Raw genomic sequence first — 7,228 nt, forward strand, 5'->3', positions numbered from 1 at the left:
ACTAATATTGACATAAACATACTGTACATGGTTAGAATAGAGTGCACCCTCCTACCCCTGTCTTCAAACAGACATATTTTTATCCTCTTGTAGTTGGAGATTTGTTGGGGGTGAAGGGGAGGAGTGGCAAAGAGGGGAGTCTATTTATGTTTTTAATGCTGTTTTTATGTGAGAGCTCTGGTGAGTCATTTTTACATGTCCAATGTATCTATGGCATAAACTCAGCAAAAAAAGAAACGTCCCTTTTTCAGGACACTGTCTTTCATAGATCATTCGTAAAAATCCAAATAACTTCACAGATCTTCATTGTAAAGGGTTTAACGACGCCAGGACAGCGGAGTCAATCACCACCTTCCGGAGACACCTGAAACCCCACCTCTTTAAGGAATACCTAGGATAGGATAAAGTAATTCTTCTCCCCCCCTTAAAAGACCTAGATGCACTATTGTAAAGTGGCTGTTCCACTGGATGTCATAAGGTGAAAGCACCAATTTGTAAGTCGCTCTGGATAAGAGCGTCTGCTAAATGACTTAAATGTAAATGTAAATGTTTCCCATGCTTGTTCAATGAACCACAAACAGTTCATGAGCATGCACCTGTGGAACGGTCATTAAGACACTAACAGCTTACAGACAACAGGCAATTAAGGTCACAGTTATGAATACTTAGAACATTAAAGAGGTCTTTCTATGGACTCCAAAAGAAAAACACCAAAGAAAGATGCCCAGGGTCCTTGCTCCTCTGTGTGAATGTGCCTTAGGCATGGTGCGAGGCGGCATGAGGACTGCAGACGTGGCCAGGACAATAACTTGCAATGTCCGTACTGTGAGACACCTAAGACAGCGCTACAGGGAGACAGGACGGAGAGCTGATTGTCCTCACAGTGGCAGACCACGTGTAACAACACCTGCACAGGATCGGTACATTCAAACATCACACCTGCGGGACACCTGAGCACATCTGGGACCTGTTGGATCGGAGGGTGAGGGCTAGGGCCATTCCCCCTAGAAATGTCTGGGAACTTGCAGGTGCCTTGGTGGAAGAGTGGGGTAACATCTCACAGCAAGAACTGGCAAATCTGGTGCAGTCCATGCACTGCAGTACTTAATGCAGCTGGTGGCCACACCAGATGCTGACTGTTACTTTAGATTTTGTACCCCCCCTTTGTTCAGGGACACATTATTCCATTTCTGTTAGCCACATGTCTGTGGAACTTGTTCAGTTTATGTCTCAGTTGTTGAATCTTATGTTCATACACATATTTACATGTTAAGTTTTCTGAAAATGAACGCAGTTGACAGTTAGTTTATTATTTTGCTGAGTTTATATGGGAAATCAAGTTGAACCTTGAACCGGGGTAGGAATTTTTGATTTGTTATTTAACTAGGTAAGTCAGTTAAGAACAAATTCTTATTTACAATGACGGCCTACACCGGCCAAACCCGGGGACGATTGTGCACCAGCCTATGGGACTCCCATTTCCAGCCTGATGTGATGCTGGATTTGAACCAGGTACTGCAGTGACACTTCTTGCACTGAAATTATGAGAATGATGAACAGGAGCAGTGAGTTTCATGGATTACAGGATTGGAGTAATTGGTTAAATGGTTTTAGGTTGGTATGTTTTTGCGTGCGTGCTTGCATGCTCAGGGAGATCGTTCAAGATTGACGTCGAAATTGGACGGCTATCCATGTCCTGAGGACGTTGGGAAATGCCTTCAAAACCACCCAACTAGGCGCAACAGTGAGTGCTATTACCATCAAGTAGGTTTGGGTTTGCTTGGGCACTGTGGACAGGCATGGTTGATGGGCATAATGGGCATAATCTCATAAATCTTAATCAGAAGATTGTGTGTTTGATTCCAGTTGAGGACACTGGATTTTTATTTTAACCTTAACCATTTGGAATGAGTGCCTAAAAATTAGTGCCTAAAAATGAGATGTTTGGAGAAATGGAACAGTACAGAGCAGCAGGAGGACCAAAACACGTAGAAATGTGATGTTAGGAGCAATTTAGAATTTGACGGTTGGAGAACCTGGATGAACATCTAATTCTGCAGCGAAACAGAATTTAGTTTGCATGTGTATGTGCGATCATACATGCACATCTGTGGGTGTGCATTATGTGCTTTCCTCCGTACATGAGTCAGTGTGTACAGTGCGTTCGGAAAGTATTCAGACATCTTGACATTTTCCACATTTTGTTAAGTTACAGCCTCATTCTTTAATTGATTAACAAAACAAATGTCCTCAATCTACACACTACTCCATAATGACAAATTAAAAACAGTTTTTTGTACACTGTTGCAAATTTTTTACAAATAAAAAACGGAAATATCACATTTACGTAAGTATTTAGCCCCTTTAATCAGTACTTTGTTGAAGCTCCTTTGGCAGCGATTACAGCACCGAGTCTTCTTGAGTATGACGCTACAAGCTTGGCACACCTGTATTTGGGGAGTTTCTCCTATTTTTCTCTGCAGATCCTCTCAAGCTCTGACCAGTTGGATGGGGAGAGTTGCTGCACAGCTATTTTCAGATCTCTCCAGAGATGTTCGATCGGGTTCAAATCTGGGGTCTGGCTGGGCAATTCAAGGACATTCAGAGACTTGTCCCGAAGCCACTCCTGCATTGTCTTGGCTGTGTGCTTAAGGTCGTTGTCCTGATGGAAGGTGAACCTTCGCCCCAGTCCAAGGTCATAAGCGCTCTGGAGCAGGTTATCATCAAGGATCTCTCGTTACTTTGCTCCGTTCATCATTGTCTCAATCCTGACTAGTCTCCCAGTCCCTGCCGCTGAAAAATATCCCCACAACATGATGCTGCCACCACCATGCTTTACCGTAGGGATGGTGCCTGGTTTCCTACAGACGTGACGCTTGGCATTCAGGCCAAAGAGTTCAGTCATGATTTCATCAGACCAGAGAATCATGTTTCTCATGGTCTGAAAGTCTTAAGGTGCCTTCTGGAAAACTCCAAATGAAAATGTTATAGAATAGTGTGTCATATCACTTAATCCGGCATAGCCAAAGACACGGCAACTGTCAACTGTGGGACCTTATAAAGAAAGGTGTGTGCCTTTCCAAATCATGTCCAATCAATTGAATTTACCACAGGTGGACTCAATTGAAGTTGTGGAAACATTTCAGGGATGATCAATGTAAACAGGACGCACCTGAGCTAATTTTTGAGTCTCATAGCAAAGGCTCCAAAATTACTGCCAACCCTGACTGGCAATGCACAAACATTACTTAAGAAAACAGAAACAATATAATTATAGAGAGAATACCAACATGTGAGAAATACTGTACTTTATTAATGTTTCAATGGAACCCACCAAAATCATACAATTATTTAATACAAAATACATTTCACCAAAATCAAGGATTCATAATTATTGGCACTCCTCATTTAGTACTTAGTGCAATGACCTCTGGCAAGAATAACAGCATGGAGTCTTTTCATGTAATGTTTGACAAGGTTAAGGAACACATTTGGAGGGATTTTGGACCATTCCTCTATGCAGATCCTTTCAAGATCCTTCACGTTCTTGAGTTTGCGCTTATCAACTGGCCTCTTCAACTCAGCCCACAGGTTTTTGATTGGATTGAGGTCCGGTGACTGAGATGGCCATAGCAGAACACTGCTGTTGTTGTCACAGAACCATTTCTGTGTGGATCTTCAGGTATGTTTTGGGTCATTGTCTTGTTGGAAAATCCACATACGGCCCAGTCCCAGCCTTCTGGCAGAGGGAACCAGATTGTCAGCCAAAATTGCCTGATACTTGGTGGAATTCATTATACCATCAATCTTAACCAGTTCCCCTGGACCTCTGGAATTAAAACAGATCCAAACATCACTGACCCACCTCCATATTTCACAGTGGGTATGAGGTGCCTCTCCTTATATGCATCGCTGTTTCGACGCAAAACATGTTTATTCTGTATCTGACCAACATGTTCAATTTTGGTCTCTGCTGACCAGAGCACTTTCTTCAAGTCATAATTTAAATGATGTTAGGAAAACTCCAAGCGCTTGCGTCTGTGTCTTGGGGTCAGAAATGGCTTTCTTCTGGCAACCCTTCCAAAGAGCCTGTGGTTGTGGAGGTGTCGTCTGATGGTTCTTTTTGAAACCTGGTGACCCCAAGACGCCACCAAGGCCTGCAATTCTTTCACAGTGATTCTTGGGGATTTTGTTGCTTCTCTCACCATCCTCCTCCCTATCCTGGGGGGTAAAATGCATTTGCGTCCTCTACCCGTGAAGTTTTCATCTGTTCCATATCATTTTTTATAATTGCCCTGACAGTGCTCAGTCGTTCAATCGTTTGTGGATCTTCTTGTAGCCATTACCAGATTTATGAAGGTCTACAACCATCTGTCTCTTTTGAACTGCCAGTTCTTTTGTTTTCTTCATGGTGTTGGATGACAAAGGGATATTGCATGTGTGTTACCTCACTTCTAGTGAAACAGGAAGTGATGTAATGGCTCAATATAGTTCCTTAGATAAACTTAAATAAGTAGAATTTAATTCCTAGTTTAATGTTGGTAGATGTTATTTACAATAATCTTTAAGGGTGCCATTAATTGTGAAACCTTGATTTGGAGGCCATTGATTTTCAATTAAATCAATAAATTATTTTGGTGGGTTCCACTGAAACGTTAATAAAGTACAGTATTTCTCACATGTTGGTATTTTGAGTTTGGTATCTGTCACGCCCTGGTCGAAGTAATGTATGTTTGTCTTCATTTATTTGGTCAGGCCAGGGTGTGACATGGGTTATTGTGGTGCGTTTTTGTCATGGGGTTTTATTGGGGTGTCTAGCATAGTCTATGGCTGCCTGAGGCGGTTCTCAATCAGAGTCAGGTGATTATCGTTGTCTCTGATTGGGAACCATATTTAGGCAGCCATATTCTTTGAGTATGTCATGGGTGATTGTTCCTGTCTCTGTTAGTGTTAGTGTTCACCAGATAGGCTGTATAGGTTTTCACATTCCGTTTGTTGTTTTGTATTGTTCGTGTTTTTTTCTTTATTAAAGATGTATCGAACTAACCACGCTGCATTTTGGTCCGACTCTCCTTCAACGGAAGAAAGCTGTTACATTATCTCTATAATTATTTTGTTAATATTTATTTTATTTTTTGAATTTGTACCCCTTTTTCTCCCCAATTTTGTGGTATCCAATTGTTAGTAGCTACTATCTTGTCTTATCGCTACATCTCCCGTATGGGCTCGGGAGAGACGAAAGTCATGCGTCCTCCGATACACAACCCAACCAAGCCGCACTGCTTCGTAACACAGTGCGCATCCAACCCAGAAGCCAGCCGCACCAATGTGTCGGAGGAAACACTGTGCACCTGGCAACCTTGGTTAGCGTGCACAGCCCCCGGCCCGCCACAGGAGTCGCTGGTGCGCGATGAGACAAGGATGTCCCTACCGGTCAAACCCTCCCTAACCCGGATGATGCTAGGCCAATTGTGCGTCGCAGTTACGACAGAGCCTGGGCGCACAGCTGGCGCCAGCTGGTGGCACAGCTGGCGCTGCAGTACAGCGCCCTTAACCACTGCGCCACACGGGAGGCCCCTGTTAATCTTTTTTAAAGTATTGGAGTAATGGTGGCAGTAATTTTGGAGCCCACTGTATGTGATCTTGTGACTGATGCTCCCCTCTCTCGGTCTCTCTACATCTCTCGCCGTCTCCAGGCCCATTCCCATGGTCATTAACAGTATTTTTGTTAGATCTCAAGAGGGGAACAGATTAGAGCAGAGGATGAAGGGAGGAACACAAGTTATCTGAGAGCTTGTGAGAGTGGGGGAAGAGATAAGGTAACGAGAGCAGAGGGCTTGAGAGTGAGAGGGAAAGGGAGGGAGGGAGGGTGAGAAAGAGAAAGACAGAGAGAATACGAGAGGGCAGGGAGAGTAGACCAGAGAGAGAGAGAGAAGAGAGGTAGAGCGAGAGTGGTAGACAGAGAGTCATATGATGTCTCACTGCAGACTAAATTTGATTGTCAGACACAGCTTTCATTATTCCTCGTTCTTCAAGGATAATTAAATTATAATTAAAGAAGCTAATCTTAGGTCAGTTTTGCTCCCCCCCTAATGGTTAGGGTTAGGATTTGGGGATTGTAAACAGATCCTAGATCTGTGCCAGCTGCCAAAGGGCTTTAACTATCCTCAGGGAAGTCCTCCAGTGGGTGTCAGGAAGAGCAGCACAGCCAGTAACATGTCTTGGTAATTACCTTTTAGTTACCAAAGTAATTACAGAGCAATTACAGTACAGGTCATAAGTTTGGACACATCTACTCATTCCAGGGTTTTTCTTTATTTTGACTATTTTCTACATTGTCGAATAATAGTGAAGACATCAAACTATGAAATAACACATATGGAATCATGTAGTAACAAAAAAAGTGTTAAACAAATCAAAATATATAAGTAGACACCCTTTGTCTTGAGCTTTGCACACTCTTGGCATTCTCTAAACCAGCTTCATGAGGTAGTCACCTGGAGTGCATTCCAATTAACAGGTGTGCCTTGTTAAAGTTAATTTGTGGAATTTCTTTCCTTCTGAATGCCTTTGAGCCAATCAGTTGTGTTGTGACAAGGTAGGGTTGATATACAGAAGATAGCCCTGTTTGGTAAAAGACCAAGTTCATATTATGGCAAGGATAGCTCAAAAAAGCAAAGAGAAATGACAGTCCATCATTACTTTAAGACATGAAGTTCAGTCAATCCTGAAAATGTCAAGAACTTTAAAAGTTTCTTCAAGTGCAGTCGCAAAAATCATCATGCGCTATGATGTAACTGGCTCTCATGAGGACCGCCACAGGAAAGTAAGACCCAGAGTTACCTCTGCTGCAGAGGATAAGTTCATTAGAGTTAGCAGCCTCAGAAATTGCAGCCCAAATAAATGCTTTACAGAGTTCAAGTAACAGACACATCTCAACATCAGCTGTTTAGAGGAGACTGCGTGAATCAGGCCTTCATGGTCGAATTGCTGCAAAGAAACCACTACTAAAGGACAAATCAATGAAGAAGACTTGCTTGGGCCAAGAAACACAAGCAATGGACATTAGACTGGTGGAAATCTGTCCTTTGTTCTGATGAGTCCAAATTTGAGATTTTTGGTTCCAAAAGTTGTGTGTTTGTGAGCCACAGAGTAGGTGAACGGATGATCTCCACATGTGTGGTTCCCACCGTCATGCAAGGAAGAGGAGGTGTGATGGTGTGAGGGT

The sequence above is a fragment of the Oncorhynchus nerka genome, linkage group LG23 (assembly GCF_034236695.1).
Source record: "Oncorhynchus nerka isolate Pitt River linkage group LG23, Oner_Uvic_2.0, whole genome shotgun sequence".
In the NCBI taxonomy this organism is placed as follows: Eukaryota; Metazoa; Chordata; class Actinopteri; order Salmoniformes; family Salmonidae; genus Oncorhynchus; species Oncorhynchus nerka.